Source organism: Myodes glareolus, chromosome 4, assembly GCF_982192425.1.
Source record: "Myodes glareolus chromosome 4, mMyoGla1.1, whole genome shotgun sequence".
Classification (NCBI taxonomy): Eukaryota; Metazoa; Chordata; class Mammalia; order Rodentia; family Cricetidae; genus Myodes; species Myodes glareolus.
In genome coordinates this window covers 2,968,267-2,986,957 of record NC_142029.1, presented here as the reverse complement: position 1 = coordinate 2,986,957, position 18,691 = coordinate 2,968,267, and the positions used below count along the sequence as shown (strand labels likewise).

Below are 18,691 nucleotides of genomic sequence, written 5' to 3'. Positions count from 1 at the left end.
GCTGCCTGGAGTCTCGAGAGAAATGGGATTTTCTTTTGTAAATATTGGTGGACATACTCGTCACACAGGTGACAGCAGGCACTGGTGCCTCCTGAGCGACTGACTGACTGCATGGCAGTGTCTCAGACACTGGCATCTCTCTTCTGCACACGCTTTCTTTCACTTATGCAAGGCAGTTTTTGTTCTACCCCTTGGCATCCTTTGCTGCCTGTTGGAGTGCAGGTTGAAGCGCATGCTTAGCCCAGGCCAGCCACACCTGTGCCATAGTTTTGGCTTGGAGTGTGGTGATGAGGCCAGGTGTCCTGAGGAAGGTCTCCCCTCCCCCTAGGTGGGAAGGCGATGGATGGAGATCCTCTCGCAGGACAGTGGGTGATGTCGTATCCACGAGAGGAACCTGCTGCAAGGGAAGGGAACGCAAGGGAGAGGTGAAGCTGGACTCTGGGACTGACTCCATGGCAGACCCTGTGTCTTCAGTCCATAAAGTAGCCTGTAACCGTGATGACCTGTAACTGACACTTCCCTGGGTGACGAGCCACCTCGCCCACTGTCGGGTGGTTTCTGTACTTTAAGTATGCAAATAAACCAGAAGATAACCAAAGGGAAAGCTCGTTTTACACGCCGTGAAGCGGAACACGATGTTCTGTGGGCTTTCTTTTAAGGCTGAGGTCCAGCTTCACCCTCTTCCCCGCCTCCCCAGAGCCGCCCTTTGCTCCTGATGGTTATGAGGCCACCTTTGCTCTCTCTGGCTTGGCTTCTGCCTCTGCCACAGGGGGCATTTGGTTGGAGAACTGGGCCAGTGTCCAGCTTTTGGACCTCTGTCCTCATCTTGAAAGTGTAGACCTTGTGCTTGTCCCCAGCTCTGTGAGAGGGAGTAGGGGTGTAGCTCTTTATGCCACGCTTGTCTTTTGTAGATATCCATGTGTGTGTGTGTGTGTGTGTGTGTGTGTGTGTATGTGTGTGCCTTATGAGTGCACAGCGTGTGCATGCAGTGCCCACAGAGCTCAGAAGAGAGCATCCATGACTGGATGTTCCAGGCAGTTGTAAGCAGCCATGTGGGTCTGAGAACCATTTAGGTCCTCTGCAGAGCATGAAGTTCTCTGAGCCCTGGAGCCATCTCCCCAGTCCCCATGTTTGTCTTTTTCATGGTGCCTGAGAACTGGGCAAAGTCAGAAACCACTTTGCCCTCAGCATGCAGCAGCTGAGGCATGAGACTCTTGGTTATGGCCTTGCTTATTTAAAAATTTTTTACATGTATTTATGTGTTTGTATGTATATGAATATATGCAATTGCATGTGTGCTAAGGTACGAGTGTGGAGGTCAGAGGGTAACTCTCCTTCCACCATGAGGGCTCCAGGAGACTGAGCCCCTGTAGTCTTGGTGGCAATTGTCCTGATTTGCATCTCGTTGGCCCCTTGCCTGTTGAGTCTGTTGTATTGTTCATGCCTTCTGCGTGTCTGGGGAAGAGGCTGCCTTTCTGTGCCTCCGATGGTTCCCACCCCTCTTCCCACCTGCATAAGGATTGAGTTAGCTGTTTCAAAAGATACAACTTGTCTTTACCCGTAGGATTTCTGGTGCTTCATAGATCCTAGGACAATCACGAGCAGTAGCCTGTTCCTGCCTGTTGACGTCTGTAGACCTCAGGTTTCCAGAAAACCGTCCGGGTGGGGCGTCGGGGTATGTGACGACTCGCGGGTAGTCACCCAACTCCGAAGGCTTGGTGTTCTCCAGAAAGGGGTGTGAGTGTTTCACAGAGTTTCTCTCTACACATGGTGGGAACAGTGACAGATTCTTACGCTGGTGTCACCCCGGGCTGCTACCTCCCTCCTCTGTGGAACTGGAGTCGGGATGATGCCCCCCCCCCATGCCATGGATTTGGGAACACACACACACACACACACACACACTTTTATAAGGAATATCTTTCTTTGAAATATGGCGTGGCTTGCACACTGTCAGCCCAGGAACTCAGGAGGTGGAGGCAGGAGCTCAGGAGCTCAGGCCGTCCTTGGCGACAGGGTGAGTTGACAGCCAGCCTGGGTTACATGAGACCCTGTCCCCAGATGAACAGACAGAATTCTGTTCTTAACCATCCCAAGAAACCAAGTTAAAAGACAGATGCCGGCAGAGGCTTTTGAAGAAATCCCGTTGACCGAGAACAAACAGGCATGCCCTACCTATGCAAGGCATTGTGTAAGTCTCAGTAAACTGCCGTGTTGGGGTGGGGGGGATAACTTCTGAGAAGAAAGGCAAAGACAGTAAGTGAATCGGCTGGAAGGCTGTGCCGGTTTAAACAGGTTAGTCCAGGTCCAAGATGTGCCTGTGGGATCTGAGAAGTGGAGAAGCGTTACCCCAGGGAGGAGGTGAGAATGGTAGGAAGGAAACCGGAGTCTTTCAAGCTTTAGTGTTTATTTTTACGTGTGTCTGTGCACACTGTGTACACTTGAGTGCAGTGCCCACGGACACCAGAAGAGGGCGTCAGATCCACCGGAGCTGCCGAGTGTGGGTGCTGGGACCTCAACTCAGGTCCTTGCCAAGGGTAGAGAACTCTCGTAACCTCAGAGCCACCGAAACACATCACAGTGTGAAGACGGTCACACCAGTGTCACATCTGCCTGTCGGTCCTTTGAGGGCCAGCCCATCATCTCCATTTCAGGGCTAAATACGCCGATCGCAGTGGATTTCCAGCCTTAGTGGATGGACCCTGTGAAAACTGGAATGGTCGCTTCAGGCTTGACAGCCGACCTGGAGTTTATTGGGTTTGTTAAACTCTTTATAGTGGTGTCATTCCAGTTTAATAGAAAATTCACAAGGAGAGAGTACAGAAAGTTCCCAAGGACCCTTGACCGAGCCTCCCCTAATGTTAACTTCTAGTGTAACCACTGACCTCATCTGTGAGAGCCATCAGCGTTCTTGCGCATGCGTACTAGAATGAGGCGGCCTCAGAGTGAGCAGCATTCCTGCGCACGCGTACTAGAGTGAGCCTGGCTCTTCAGCCCTTTCGAGGGCATCGGGTCCACCTGGGCCCACCTCTGTGCCCGGGAGAAATCGGGCAGTAAGCTGCTTGGGAGCCAGCGGTCTTAGCAGGAGATTCAAGGACAGTCTGCTGTCCGGAGAGCTCGGGGTCATGTGAACCCAGCGCCACTTGGACTTTATTTAGTGGGCGGTTGGCCTGAGATGCTTAATATAGACCTCGGCTATCGCGTGAGCATTCCGCTCTGCCCCAGCCGGGGACGAGAAGTTAGGAATGTGTGCCTCTGCTGGTGTTCTGCTATCATCTCGCTTGTTTGCCGTCTTCTTCGTGAACCAGACAACAAAAATGCCAGTTTGTCCATTTGACCGAGGAGCAGGCGATCCCTCTGTCTGCCGTCCTCACCCATTCACTCACCCCATTTCTCCATCCACTTATCCACGGTGCCAGATGCTTTTGTGTCTGCTTGACACAAGCTCGAGTCATCTGAGAGGAGGGAACCCCAGTAGAGAAAATGCCTCCATAAGACTGGCTCCAGGCAAGGAGACTGTAGGGCATTTCCCTGACTAGTGACCGAAGGGGAGGGCCCAGCCCACTGGGGGCTGGTGGTCCTGGGTTCTTTAAGAAAACAGGCTGAGCAAGCCATGGGAAATAAGCTGGTAAGTTCCTCTATGCCATATAGTCTGTGGCCTCTGCATCAGCTCCTGCCTCCAGGTTCCTGCCCTGCCCGGGTTTCTGTCCTGATTTCCTTCAGTGATGAGACAGCATAAGCCTGATAAACTCTTTCCAGTTGCTTTGGTCTTGGTGTTTCATCACAGCAACAACGAAACTAAGACACCCAGCCATCCAACACCTTAGTCTACCCACCTTCCCACCTTTAGCTCCCAGCCTCTACTCCTTTCTTTTGGAAAGAGCTTATTTTGCATTCAAGTGATGACCACCCTTGGCTCTCTGGAGAGAACTCCCACCCTTCCAGGACTTCTGTCTCGGTCCATCCAGAATGCAGCTCTCTGTGTGAAAGTGTGAGACAGCTGCTCCCTGCTGTGCCTGCTTGTCAGAGAGAAGCAAAGCTGCAGACATCAGAGCAGAGAAGGTTCCTGCTCATGGGTGTGGCTGTCTCTCAGCAGGACACAGCTGCTAGGATGTCCACTTGCCAGTGGTAGAAATAGATCTTCTGGAGTGAGGAGTAGATGCTGTGGTCCGTTCTCACTTAAGTTTCCCATTCTCTCGGTGACAGCTGGCGTGACAGAGAGACACCAGCACTATGCCCAAGGCTTTGGGCTCCATTTGGCTGAAAATAGGCTGAAATTAATATTATGAGGTGCGGTGGCTCAGTCTGTAACGTGCTTGCTGCTCAGATATGAGCACTGGAGTCCTTTCCCAACCCCACATAAACGGCTGAGCACAATGGCGCACGCTCATAATCCAGCACCAAGGAGCTGGAGACCGGCAGATGCCTGGGTTGCTGACCAGCTGGTCTGGCCTAGTCAGTGAGCCCAGATCCCTGCGAGGGAGACCTTGTCTCAGTACCCAGGGCGGAAAGCACGGGAAAAGACTTCTGATGTCGACCTCTGGTCTCCACACGTACACCCACACCACTCATCCACAAGAACACACACCCATGTGCACACACATATACATGCACACACACAGACAAAACATTTTTTTCTATCAGAGCCAACTTGAAGGAAAATAAAGTTTGCTCAGCAGTTTGAACAACAACAACAACAACAACAGAAATGTAACTGTGCATTTGGCATGGCTTGTTGTTCACGCGTGTTGTGCGACACGGCTGTGCCCCTGAGGACACTTGACCTTTGAGGAATGGCCCTCGGAGGTTTGTTTATGACGGTGCCACCTAGTTAGTTGTGAAACATGATTGTGTCCATGTTGTCTTTGTGGCTTTAAACAAGGTATCTTGCTGTTGAGAAAGTGCAGTCCAAAAGGTCTCCAACAAAAACTGCCCAGTCTGCTGCAAAATATAATTTTCCATAATGAAGGGTTTCATTTACGGGAAGGCGGTATCTGAAAGTCCCTTGTCCCTCGCCCCTTGCCCTGGACATGTGTTCTTCAAACTCTGTGGCTGGAGATAGGGGTGTGCACAGGGGGTGTACAATACACTTTCACCTCTGGACTCTCGACACTTATAACTACCTTGGGAGATGGCTGGCGTTGTTCCTTGATTGATAGAGTGAGTGTGGAGACAGGATCTCACGGTGTCAATCCTCCTGCCCCAGTGCCCCGGGTGCTGCCAGCTTCCCTGGTTTTTAGATCTGGAGGATGCATTTTATGATTAAGAAACTCGTCAAATCTACCAAGGCCACACTGGTGGTGGGAAGCTAAGTCATAACTGAGGTAGGGTTCTCCAGTGACCAGGGCTCGGCAAACTTACCCTTGAGCCAGATCTGTGCCACCCTCTGTTGTACATAAAGCTTACAGCAACACACCCACACCCTCTGCTGTTCTTGTCAGTGGCTGAGCAGACTGGCTGCCCACTCGAGTGTCTAAAGGGTTTTGAGAAGCAGCAAACCACTGTTTTTAGCAGCCAGGTTTTGGGGTCCCAGGGCCTAAGGAAGGCCCAGTGTGCCTTCTGGAGGGGCAGGGGGTGTTAGCAGCAATACCGTGGATCTTCTCACAGACAGGCCCATGAAACAGATGTATGGACTTGCTGGGTTGCCCAGATGAGGACTCTAGAATGTTCCTGACTGGAGTCTGAAGGGCTGAGCTGGGATTCCAGACCCATAGGCAGAGAGGAGCGTTGCTTGCCGATGAGGTCATCGTCCCGGGAAACAGGGCCTGGCAAAGGCGAACGGTTCCGCAGCTTGGGCAACACTTCCTAAAAAAGCAAAGCTTGAAGGTTTTGCGCTAGATTTTCTGGAAATGATCTAAGATGCATTAGGATAACACTGAGGGTGTGTTTCAAGGGTTAAACGCCTGGTGTTTCTGTATTTGAGTCTGGTTGGAGATGTGGAGGAGACAGGAGGTCTGAAAGACTGTGTCTTCTTCCCACAGCCCTGTTTGCTTTGAACATTCCTGACCCCATGGGCCTGAGGCTTTCCAGTAATTCACCGAGCATCTCCCTGTGGATTTTGTCTCCAACCGTTTCCAGTGTTTCCATGGTATTATTTGCCTACTTGGTAAAGGCCAGGGTCTCTGTAACAGTGGATGGGCAGCCCAGCCACCTTGGGGTGGATTATACAGTGTACATCGTGCCTTCAAGGGGATCAACCTGCTGCCCCTTTCTGGTGTCAGAAACTGTATTTTCTGCCTGCATTCTTTTTTTTTTTTTTTTGAGACAGGGTTTTTCTCTTTAATAGCCCAGGCTATCCTGGAGCTCTGTAGACCAGACTGGCCTTGAACTCACAGAAACCCTCCAGCCTCTGCCTCCTGAGTACTGGGATTAAAGGCATGCACCACCGTGTCCAGCTTCGGAATTCATTTCTTAAGGATTTGCTTACTCCTGCCCAAAACACCTCCCCTGCTTCTGCCTTCAACTAAGGCCCCGCTGCTGAAAAAAATAGAAAAAGAACAATCTGACTTTGTAAACAACACATTGACATTGTACATGCACACACAGTTTGTGAACGTATGAATCATGTGTACATTTAGGTCTTGTGCATATGTGTGTGCTGCCTGATCAGAACATGTATTCAGAGTGTGCCCACGAGTGCAGCACTGGCTCCTTGTCTCCACCAAACTCTAGTCTTCGAAGCTTATTTCCTGTAAAAATTTAGTGAGGACACGCAGCATGTCAGGTGTGTGAGAGTGTGGCTGGCGCTCCTTCCCAGAAGTCACCACTTTGGCGACTAAGTTGTTCTCTTGCTGTTTACGGTTTCAGGGTGGCATTTTGATTTTGAGATGATATGAAATGTTAATACGGTCCAAAGTCCAGAGTGTAGCGGAAGGTCTCAGAGGTGGCTCCGTACCCTCTCAGTTCTTCCTCCTGCCTCTGCCGCGGGTTGTTTTCCTGGCAGAGAGGACGACTTGCAGGAGCCAGTTCTCTGCTTCCACCCTGCGCTCCCAGGCTCGGCACCAGTGCATTTACACGCCGAACCCTCTCTCTGGCCCCAGAAGCCATCTTTTTTTATTTTAAGATTCACTTATTTATTTATTATGTATACATGTTGGCATAGATCTCATTATAGACGGTTGTGAGCCACCATGTGGTTGCTGGGAATTGAACTCAGATCCTTTGGAAGAGCAGCCAGTGCTCTTAACCTCTGAGCCCCAGCAGCCTTCTTTTTATGCTTACATTATTAACTTAGCAAAGATCCCAGAGACTTAAAATGTTCAGAGGGAAAAATATGACACAGTATTCACCAAATGTTTTTTTAGGTTTATTTATTTTATGTGCAGGAATGTTTTGGCTGCTCTGTGTATACCACGGTGTGCAGTGCCCACAGAAGCCAGAAGAGGGCACAAATCTGAAATCCAGTTTCAGACAATTCCACATTAATTGCCATGTGAGTGCTGGGAATCGAACCTGGGCCTTCTGCTAGAGCAGCAAGAGCTCTTGGCCTCTGAGCTGTCTCTTCAGCCCTCCTTAGACGGGTTCTTCTAGAGGGATCGTCAGTGGCTTTCGGTATTATGGTCTTCTAATGCATGGCATAGCGAATAGCGTGGTCTGTTGTTAAGAATGTTTTCCATCTGGGCTGGAGAGATGGCTCAGAGGTTAAAAGCACTGCCTGCTCTTCCAAAGGTCCTGCGTTCAATTTCCAGCAACCACATGGTGGCTCACAACCATCTGTAATGAGGTCTGGTGCCCTCTTCTGGCCTTAAGGCATTCATGCAGACAGAATATTGTATACTTAATAAATAAATAAATATTTAAAAAAAATAAAAAAAAGAACGTTTTCCATCAGACCTTCCCCAAAGCAGTGTGCCTTTCCCTCTCTGTGGAGTGGATGGGAGTGGGTTAAGTGGAGGGAGTGGAAGGAGGGGAGGGAGTGGGAACTTGGATTGGTATGTGTAATGGAAAAAGATAGTTTGTTTTCTTTTTTAAAAAAATAAAAAAGGAAGAAAAGAAAACATTTTCTACCTTATTTATTACTTATCTCGTTCTGCTTCTGGGTGTCTTACTTAGGCAGTAATGTGTAAGATCGTCTTTTCTTTCCTCTCTTCTACTGGTTACTGTTTATGAATGCAGGGATATGGATTTGGAGGCTTGCAGTGATGAGGTTTTTGTTTGTTTTTGCAGTGGTGTCTGCAGTTCTCGGACTGTGCTTCGGGGTCTCTGGACGGTTACTTCTGCTACTCCTTCTTTGCTTCTTATTTATTTATTAGTTGTTTAGTTTTTCTTTTTCAAGACATGGTCTCATATAGTCCAGGCTGACCCAGACTCACTCTTTAGCTGAGGATGACCTTGAACTCCTGATCTTCCTGCCTCCACCTCCCTAGTGTTGGTGTGAGCCACTGAGTCCCAGTACTGGGCGCGGACCTAGGGCCTCATTCCTGCCTGGCTACTGTGCTCCCATTAGGCCAACATCCCCAGCCCTAAGTTTTTCATTTTCAAAAGTTAGCAATTCATGAAGGGGGAGGAAGGGAGGGGGACAGAAGGGAGAGAGGGAGAGGGGAGAGGGAGAGAGGGAGAAGGAGAGTGAAGGGGAGAGGAAAAGAGTGAGGGAGGGGGGAGGGAGAGAGGGAAGCAGGGAAGCAGGGGTGGAGCATTCAAGTTTATAAAAACTGTGAGCAGCTGAGTATGGCTGTTATCCCCTTGAGCAGGGGCCAGAGTGGGGCTCCCTGCTGGTGCCAGGATCTTTCTCTTGCTTGGGGATGACTTAGTCCTCCTTGCTCGCCGCCCCTCTGCTCCTGCCATTATTTCTCCTGCCTTTCCTTGCGCACAGTTGTCTGTGCTGTGCCGGCCCAGACTGCACACCCTAAGGCAATCCTGCTGTCCTGGAAGTGTGGCTGAGGCCAGGCGGTTACTGTTTACTGTTCCCACCTCTTCCCTGACGCTGCTTACTGCAGTGGAAAAGGCCAGTCTTGCTGTCGGTGCCTTCTTCCTAGGGAATACAGGCTGCGCCCCAGCTCCCTGTTCCCTTGACTCCCAGAAGCTCTGTTTCCTGGGCATCTGTGCCAAGGAGGCTCAGGGCTTCCACTATGCATTCTCCAGAATCCCCCACTTCTGAGACTTCCCAGGGTCTGCTTTAGATCGCTTGCTGAAAGTGGCTGAAAAACCCTAAGTTGTTGGCTCCCATTCTTCCCAGATTCCTTTGATGGGAGCCCTGTAGACCCTTCCTCCTTTGCCATGGGACTGGATTAATTCCAGAATCTTCCTGCAGCCTGTGGAAGACCCTCTGGCTTCCCTGGGGTTCATTTAGAGCTGATAGATCAGGAGGATAAGCTCTCTCTCTCTCTCTCTCTCTCTCTCTCTCTCACACACACACACACACACACACACACACACACACACACACACACAGAGTACCCAGCAGGGAGCACTCACAGGGAACTTTGTGCAGTGGTTTGCCTATAAAACCACTGAGGTAAGGAGTCTGCTAAATGGTGAGGCTTATCTTACTGAAGTACCTCTCTGAGGGTCGGTGCGAGCCACACTGGGTTGCTCCTTCTCACTGTATCCAACACTGAAGTCATAACGGAGGGCAACTTGTGTTTCCATAGCTGCGGAATCTGTTTTGGAAAACAGCAGGCTGGGATTTTGCTGTAGTTCAGTCACATTGAGGGCCAATATGCGAATGGAATAGGAGTTTTAAAACAAACCCTCGGTCCCTTTGGGTACCTGTGTGGGAAACGCTCCCCTTCCCCCTCTGTTTTCAAGCCCTGTGTTGTACGGATTCATGTCAGGAGTTGACTGTGGAGGGCTTTTGCCTGATGTCATTCAAGCCTGTCACTCAGGAAGCCCCTCAGACATTTCCTGCTGTGACCGATGACACAGTGCTGGTGTGTGCACCATTGATGGCTGGGGTTGTGGTTGGCCTGTCATGCGGTGGGAAGGACAGGGAGGCTGGGGTGGCAGGGGCATAAAGAGTGAATCACTGGATGTCACATCACATGGAGTTTTCTGTGTTCCAGGCACTGAGGGCCTAATGGTGACCTAAACAGGCAGAGGCGAGCCTTTTAAACCCGTTCTTGGGCATCTAGTGCAGGCCTCTGAAGTCTGTATAGTCCCTGGTTGTAGGAAAATGCTTATTGAAATATCGCGGTCTCTCTTCCCCTCAGGCTGTCCTCTCCTTGTGGGGTTTGTCTCAGGGTAGCCACAGAGCTGTCATTTATGGAACACTTACTTTACTTACCTCACTCACTCCCCCTGCTGTCTGCTGTCATCATTGCCCTCGGTTGACTGGGAGGACCTAGGGTTGGGGGTTCGTTGGCTTTCCTGGGCAGCGCAGTATCAGTGCTCAATGGTGGGGGTTCGCGCCTGGGGAAATGCCTGTGTGGTCTTGTGCCCTTGGAGAGGAGCCCTGCTCACACCCAGGCTGCTGGAAAGGTGTGGGTGCGGTGGCCGTGGAAGGTGACTCAGCCGGGAGAGGAGAGAGCCGGATTGTGGTGTTGGAAGCTGGCCAAGAACCTAATAAGGAGGGGTCACGGAGGGCCGCGGGGTGGGGCTCTGTGGGTGGGGATGGTGGTGATGCAATTCTGCTGGGCAGATACAGGAACTGCTGAGCTGCGCTGTTCTAGTCTTACTTATTAAAAGTTAGCTCTTTGAGAGTTTCATGCAAACTGTTTGATCTGATTCACCCTCCCCCACCTCTTCCCAGATCGATCACCTCTTCCCAGCCCACCCAACTTGGTGTTCTTTAAAACAAAACGAACAATCCTTCAAGATCACTTTGTGCTGTCCAGCTGAGGTGTGTGGTCTTCCATTGTCACGCAGTCAACTTACCTGGGGCTGCACAGTTAGAGAAAACTGTCTCTCCCCTTCCCAGCAGCTAAGAGTTGCCAGTAGCTCCGTGGCTAGGGGTTGGGTGCTGTGCCCAGCACCCTCATTCATGCTGGGACGCTGACTGGCATGGATTTGCACGGGTTGCAACCCCCGTGAGTTCACGTGCACGTCTGCCTGCAGTAACCAGGCATCTACTTGTTGTCATCACTGCCTTTGGCCATCGCGTTCTTCTGGTCTCCTCTTCTGCAGTGATCCCTGAGCTGGGGTTTGGGGGGGGGCAGTATATATGTTCTCTTTGGGCTGAGCATGCCAGGATCTCCTATTCTCTGGGTAGCTGTGTCTCGCCGGATTAAACACTGTCTGTGCAAATGGAAGCTTCTCAGATGAGGTTGAGAGCCACAGTGACTTGAAAGGCCATCTAACTCAGACACAGCATGCCCTGCGCTGGGGAGCCCTGTGCTGGGGAGCCCTGTGCTGGGGAGCCCTTTGCTGGGGTGGCCTGTGCTGGGGAGCCCTGTGCTTGGGTGCCCTGTGCTGGGGAGCCCTGTGCTGAGGTGCCCTGTGCTGGGGTGGCCTGTGCTGGGGAGCCCTGTGCTGGGGAGGGAGCCCTGTGCCGGGGAGGGAGCCCTGCGCTGGGGTGCCCTGTGCTGGGGTGGCCTGTGCTGGGGTGCCCTGTGCTGGGGAGGGAGCCCTGCGCTGGGGAGGGAGCCCTGCGCTGGGGAGGAAGCCCTGTGCTGGGGAGGGAGCCCTGTGTTTTCACACCCAGCCATGCTCTGTATCTTCACTTAGTGACCGAGTTTCTCTGTTGCCCTTGGAAGGGACACGTGGGTGCGAGGGGCAATTGTGTTGAATGGACTGTGCCTTGTTTACTTGAAATCTGTAGTAGGTACTGTGTTTGCCTGACTTAAATAAATGTACGTGCATGCTAAGAGGAAAGTTGGGCTTGACATGTGATTCTGCTTTTTCTTAGAAAACAAGAAGATGTAGAATTACTGTTTAAAGTCTGTGAGATTTATTTACTTTACATAGATGAGTGTTTTCTTTGCTTGTTTGTCTGTGTGTCATGTGTGTCTGGTAACCTTGGAGACCAGAGTGGGGCATCAGATCACCTGGGGCTGGAGTTACAAACAGCTGTGGGCCACCATGTGGGTGCTGGGAATCGAACCTGGATCCTCTGGAAAAGCAGCCATGCTCTTTTTTTTAAAATTATTTATTTATTACGTGTACAATATTCTGTCTGTGTGTATGTCTGCAGGCCAGAAGAGGGCACCAGACCCCATTACAGATGGTTGTGAGCCACCATGTGGTTGCTGGGAAATGAACTCAGGACCTTTAGAAGAGCAGGCGATGCTCTTAACCTCTGAGCCATCTCTCCAGCCCATGCTCTTTCTTAATTGATGAGCCTTCAGACTTGGCCACCTGCATCTTGCCAGCCTGTGTATTCTTCTGCTAACTTCTTATCACTGAATTTGCTTTAACAAAGTTTTATATTGTGTACTTTTAGCTTTTTTGGTGTAAGGAGATCATAATTTCTCTGAATGCCCTTGACTTGAAATTGCCATCACCTGGCCTGGTTATGCACTTGAGAAAGCTGTTGTCCGTGTTTGGTTGTTCTTTATGTCGTCCCAGTGCATTCTGAAGAAATTCAAATCTATATACATAGTAAGGAGGATAGAATGGGGAACTTGTCAGTGTGTCCTCGATACGCCACACGTTGTGGTGTTAACAGTGATTTAAAAAAATTATTTACTGTGTATGTGTGCGTGCACGAGCGTGTGTATGTCTGTGTGTGTGTGCACATGCCCATAGCACTCCTGTGGAATACTCAGGACAACTTGGAAGAATCAGTTCTAGCCTTCCACCTTGTGGGTTCAAGAGATTAAGCTCAGGCCTTCAGCTTGTCAGCAAGCACCCACTGAGCCCCTTTGCCAGTCCTGGGTTGTAGAACCTCACTTAGGGCTGTGGCCAAATGCCTTCTGATCTCACTTTCCCCAGCAGCCACTAAAAAGAGCATGGGCATGTCGTCCTTCAGCTGCTGTGAGTTTAGGGTTGGCAGTGCCCCCACCTGGCAGAGCCCAGCCATGACATGATGCAAGCGTCCAGTACGCCCTTTCTGTTGGTGAGGCCCTGTGAGGTTTCTTTGAGAGTTGTGAGTACATTAAGGTCTGCATCATGGGCAGAGCCTCTCTGGTCCACTCCCAGCCTCATCATGTGTCCCTTTGGAGCTCCCGTAATCCTTTTGTCCCGGGATTTGAGGCTCAGCAGCCACTGTCCCTGGTTGAGCGAGGTTGATGACTAACTCAGGCCCATCTTGGGAGGACAGGTATGAGCCCTCCCCTCATGCCAACCTCTCTTAGATCTTGGCCTGCATTCTCTCCAGGGAACTCTGTCCAGTCCAAGCAATGGCACCTACAAGGTGGCTACAGTGCTCGCCAGCCAACGTCACTGGTCCCTTCTCAGGCAGAACTTTTCAGGGCAAGACCTTCCAGCCTGGTGTCTCGGGTGTTCCATGGGTACTTTTGGGGGTCTGGGGAGCAGGTTATCCCTCCTGCCATCCTCTTTCTCAAGATTACTTCTCCGATCCTGGTACGTGAAGGGTAAAGGTTGTGGCTTTCTGTGTACGGCCTGCAGTAGGGTCTGACGTATTATCACAGTGCTGGGCCTTTTACAGCCTCCCTCCTACTGCCTGCCAGGCTGGCCTTGTGCCCCTTGATTTGGCAGTATTAAATGTCCAAGGGCCACTGTTGACCCTGCGAGCCACCCCGTTGGCTAGGTGTGCAGGAGAAGCCCCTCCATTGGGTCCCTCAGCGTAGTCCCTGCTGCCTGTGCCAGCCCAGGAGTGCTGGCTTTTGAAGGTCAACAGCCAGGGTTTACCTCTCCTGCCCAGCTTGTAGGAGTCTGTCAGTGACACACGTCTGTCCCGGAGCCAGGTGAGTTTGCCTTACTCGGTGCTGGAAGGCGTGTGAAGGTTCCATTGCAGAGGAAAGAGGAGAGGCCAGCCGCCCCGGGCTCTGGCTGGATGGCCTCCTGCTGGAGAGGGAGTTATTTATAGTGGTTTGAAGAATCTGCTGCTGCAGCTGAAAGAGAGGTGGGACTTGTTACATAAGGCTGAGCGGTTCTGGGTCTGCTCTCATTTCCTCCCTTATTCTAGGAGACAGAGACGAAGGTCTTCTGGCTTCTCAGCGGCAACAGAATTATTTTTGGACATGGTGATTTAGTTATGTGACAGCGGCTCTCATTCATGAAACCTTGATGGATCAATGAAGTTGTCCATCCTGACTTAGCAGGCCTGTGCGTGTGCTGTGGGGAAATCGCTTCTGTGCTACACGAGGGTAGAGAGAAGAGCCAGGGTTGGGGTTAAACTAGGCCACAGTCATGTCCCTCATTGTGTTTGAGTTGTGGGAATTTTCTTCAAATGATGCTGATGGCTTTATTATTGGGGGGGGGGTAGACTCTTCAGAGGTAGAGAAGGGTATGGCTTTTGAATGGCTCTAAGGGCTGGGAGGGACTCGGCTTGTAAGATACAAGCCCTGCAAACCCAAGGACCTGAATCTGATCACCGAAACCATATAAAAGTGCTGGTTATGGTGGCGTGGAATTTACTCCCAACCGTGATAGGCTGGTGGATGAGCTCCGGGGCAGTGAGAGAGACTGTATGGCAGGGAGGTCCTGGTGTTTCCCTGGGATGTGTCTCAAATGGACACACAACCTCCACATGTGCGCTCACACGTGTACCCACACCCATACACTCACGTGTTCATGCACACACACTTGCATAATTTAAAAATAATTGCAGCCAAGCGGTGGTGGCCCACCCCTTTCACCCCAGCATTCTGGGGCAGAGGCAGGTGGATCACTGTGAATTTGAGGCCAGCCTGGCCTACAGAGCAAGTTCCAAGACAGAGCTACAGCGTGAAACCCTGTCTCAATAAAATAATAAACAAAATACATAGAAATAACTGCGCTGAGGTACTGGGGAGGCCAGAAGGTCAAGTTTCCACTGGCCACCATGAGGCCCTGAGTTCAGATCCCCAGGACCCGTGTGAGAGGCAGCCCAGTGGGCAGACAGGTGGATTCCTAGAGGCCAGCAGTCTAGCTGCATTAGTGAGCTCTAGGTACAGCGCGAGACCTACGGAGTAAGTGGCGTTAAGCCTGGTGGGGTGGTGCAGGCCTGTCATCTCAACACTTGGGAGGCTGAGGCAGGGGGAATTATGAATTCCAGGTCAACCTGAGCTATGGAGCAAGACACTGTCTCAAAGAACCGAAAGGAGACATTGATTTCATGTGTGCACATCTTCGGGGTGTTAGGGAGGGCAGGCACTCACTCGGGAGGACTGTTACAGATGACCGACTGTCCAAGTGCAAGGCCGTCCGAAGTTCTTCTGGCAGAACTTGTAACAGGGCACACTTGACCTCAGTTGTCTTACTCTGACCTTTGAGGGTCCAGGGACTCCCACAGCAGCCATAGGAAGCCGCAGGGACTGTCATTGAAATTTCATCTCTGTTTCTGTGACCACAGTGATACTTTGTCCCTTCCCTCACACTTCTGTGTGGGTATGTGTCAGGGGACCAGGAGGGCAACGGCAGGCAAGGCCTCCGCCTACCAGTCTAGGTCACCAGCTCCTCCCTTCTGTAGGCAGAATTTTGGTTGGTGTGTGTCACAGACTGGGCTCCAACTCATCCTCCTGCCTCAACTTCTCAAGGCTGGGATCTCAACCATGGCACCTGCCAACCGCTTTCAGAGGGAGCTGTCTGCTGTGGATCCTCCTCACATGCATGCCCTGCCAAGGTGTTGCTAGCCTAGGTGACAGAGCACAGGTCGGCTTTCACTGAAGAGAAATGCTCCCTAGCCCTGCACCTGCTGTGGCACGAGGTGAGCTGTGAACAAGGCCCTGACTCCAAGCCTTTCCGCGCCCTCCCACAGGAGGATGCTTCCACTGAAAGAGCTAACTTAAAACCTTGTCACCCTGCACGTAGCTTGGTTGCAGCCTGGTAGTGGGTCCTGGGTAGTGTGAGAGTCCAGGCAGTTGGTGACTTCTTGGTGGTTGTACTCTTTACCTCACCTGGCTGCCAGCCTGTGACTCACCTGTAGCTCCTGTTTCATTCCATGTTGAAGTCCCAGCTCCCCAGCCGCTTGTCCAGACCCCCAGTCACTTGTCCAGCCTCTCAGCCACTTGCCCAGCTATTTAAAGAGTCAGACTGAACTCATGGGAGTGCCAGGAAGGTCACAGAAGGTAAGAGAGTGACAACATGGACAACTGTGGGAGGTCCCAGGCCCCAAACGACTGCCCACCAACTGCCCACCAATGGTGTGGCTCCTGGAGCTGCACCTCCAGGCTGACTGGCAGGTGTGGACGCTGGGTCTTCATGGAGCTCCTTTGATCCTGCTGTGCAGGAATGTGGTTTTATAGATCCAGCGCAGAGGGGGCAGAGTGGTTGGTTGTGTAACCCGACTCTCCTTTAAGTACAGCACCGCTCAGTCGGAGCAGCAGCATATCTGAATCCATTCAAAGCGAGGCTCAACTTCTTGGCCTGTCCTTTGGGCTTCCTGAGCCCAGATTCTCCTGTAGAAAGCAGATGCTAATGTCACTTGTTGGCTGTGAGTGTTAAGCAAGGCCACACATCCTAGGCAGCTACTCATCTTCCGATTCCAGGCGTGCCAGGGCCGCCTGCACTTTAAAATAGCTAGCCTTGATACCTTCTCAACATGCGACCGTAGCCGTGCTGTACGGTGGCCTGTGCAGATTGCCCTGGGTGGAGGAGGAGGCAGCCCCAGGCCGCCCTCGGCAAGTCCCCTAGTTGGGTGCAGCAGGGAGAAACAACAGCATTGCCATGGTGGCTTGAAGAGTTTCCCTTCCCCCAGCAGCCTCTGCTGAGGTAAAGCCAGGTCCCTGACTGCTTAGCAGAAAGGAAATTTAGGATTTATTTTAGGAGTGAGGCAAAGAGTGAGCAGAGCTTTGTTTTTTTAAGTTTATTAAGTAGAGATAAGAGAGAGTGTGTGTTTCAAGGGGAAACTGAGACAGGATAGATGAGATGAGAGAGAAGAAAGGAGGGAGGGAGGAAGGAAGGGAGACCAGGGAGGCATGCTTAGGATAAAGATTTTATACACACACACACACACACACACACACACACACACGGCAGAATATCCTGCCGGCCGGCCTGGTGCCAGAGGGATAGCAAGTAAGTAACCTCCACTAGCCATGAACCCCTGCTGGGCCACACCTGGCCTAACTCTGGAGTCAGCACCCAGCCCCTAATCCATCCTTTGTGCTACAGACACCTTTTGTTGTCTTATGGGCATCTTGACTGAGAGTTTCCCATGGATACAAGGCTAATGCAAAACTTGGTTAGAGGAAACCCAGAACCGGGGTACCTCATGAATCAGGTATTTGCACTTGGCATTGTATTTTTGGAGCTTCATTCAGTTCCGTTTGAGATGGAAATCAACTAGCTAAAGTGTAAACATAGGGAAAAATAAAATTGCTGAAGGGCTAAGGGAAACCACTTCAGTCCACAGTGACCAAGCCCCCGCTCCCCACAGCTGCAAAGGCCAAATATGTTCATCCTCAAGGTGTCTCTGAGTCTTCATTTCACGGATCCGCGTGAACCCATGAACCTGCCCTGCGATACCCACGACATATATAAATGAATATATGAATATATAAATATATATGTAAATGACATAGGTGTGGGCTTCCCAAGAAAGCTGTATCTAGGTATCTTTACAGTGGTTATGTGTGTGTAGTGTATGTGTGTATGTGTGTGTTGTGTGTCTGTGTGTGTTAGTATATGTGTATATGTGTGTATGTTTATGTGTATATATCTCTGGGCATGTTCGTGTGTGTGTTAGTATGAGTATATGTGTGTATGTGTATATATCACTGGGAGTGTTCATGTGTGTGTATTTATATTGTTCAAGGGATCCAATTTGCAGCGAGATTTAAGATGAAGCCACGTTTGAGAGTGAAGTAAAACCCCACACGCTGCTTGCTTATTCCTCTTAAAGAATCTCCAGCTGTAAATGAGACCGGACGGTGGCTTTCTGGAGCGTGTTGTTTAGATTTAAGGGTGAGGGGAGTGCAAGCTCAGTTAAGCTCCAGGTCACAAATATGCGTGGCCCAAGTCAGCACAGCTTGTCCATGTAGTGTCCCTCCCTGTCTGAGGTGTCTTTGGGGAGACGCACATTATCTCTGGCAGTTTTGGCCTGTGCTGAAGTTTCCTGATCCAGGCAGCAGGAAGGGCAACCTAGATCCCAGGTGAGGGGCTTTCCCCTCCTGTGTCCCCTTCATACCCCGTTTCAATCCTGCTTCACAGGTGAGCTGGCCCTGGTGGGAAGCAAGTCCTCGCGTGTCCGCCCTCCACACGTACCTGCAGACTGACCGATCTTCCTGGGAGCTTGTTCCTCATGTAGAAAAGGTGTTGAAAACAGGCTTGGTGTGAGCTGACCTGCTGAGCTGCTTCCGTTTGCCCCCCGAGGGTCTGAGCCATCCCACACCTCAGGCCTATCATTCTCCAGGACCACCTCCAGTCATGCCTGCTGCTTGACAAGGGCAGATGGTGCCCCCAACATTGTAGAAGAGACCCCTCATGGCCCAGGGCAGTCGGAATGTGGCAGCAGATGGAGACTTGACATCTGTGAAGGTTAAGAGGGAAAGGCACCTAAAATCACAGGAAGTAGATGTGGGCCAGTGTCCTAGTTAGGGTTTCTATTGCAGTGAGGAGACACCAAGACCATGCGACTCTTCTAAAGGGAAACATTTAATGGAGGCTGCATTACAGTTCAGAGATTTGGCCCATTATTGTCATGGTGGGTGGCATGAAGACAGACAGGTGCTGGAGAAGGAGCTGAGAGTTCTGCATCTTGGTCTGCAGGCAA

At 51.2% G+C, this 18,691-nt stretch overlaps 1 long non-coding RNA gene across 1 annotated transcript; it reads right to left on the bottom strand.

The window, feature by feature from the left end:
• Positions 1–2,387: 2,387 nt before the first annotated feature.
• LOC146894535 (uncharacterized) lies at positions 2,388–3,132 on the bottom strand. The gene is made up of 2 exons (XR_015001705.2): positions 2,886–3,132; positions 2,388–2,743 (listed from the first exon to the last, which is right to left on the bottom strand). It is a non-coding gene; the product is annotated as an uncharacterized LOC146894535 (long non-coding RNA).
• Positions 3,133–18,691: the final 15,559 nt, after the last annotated feature.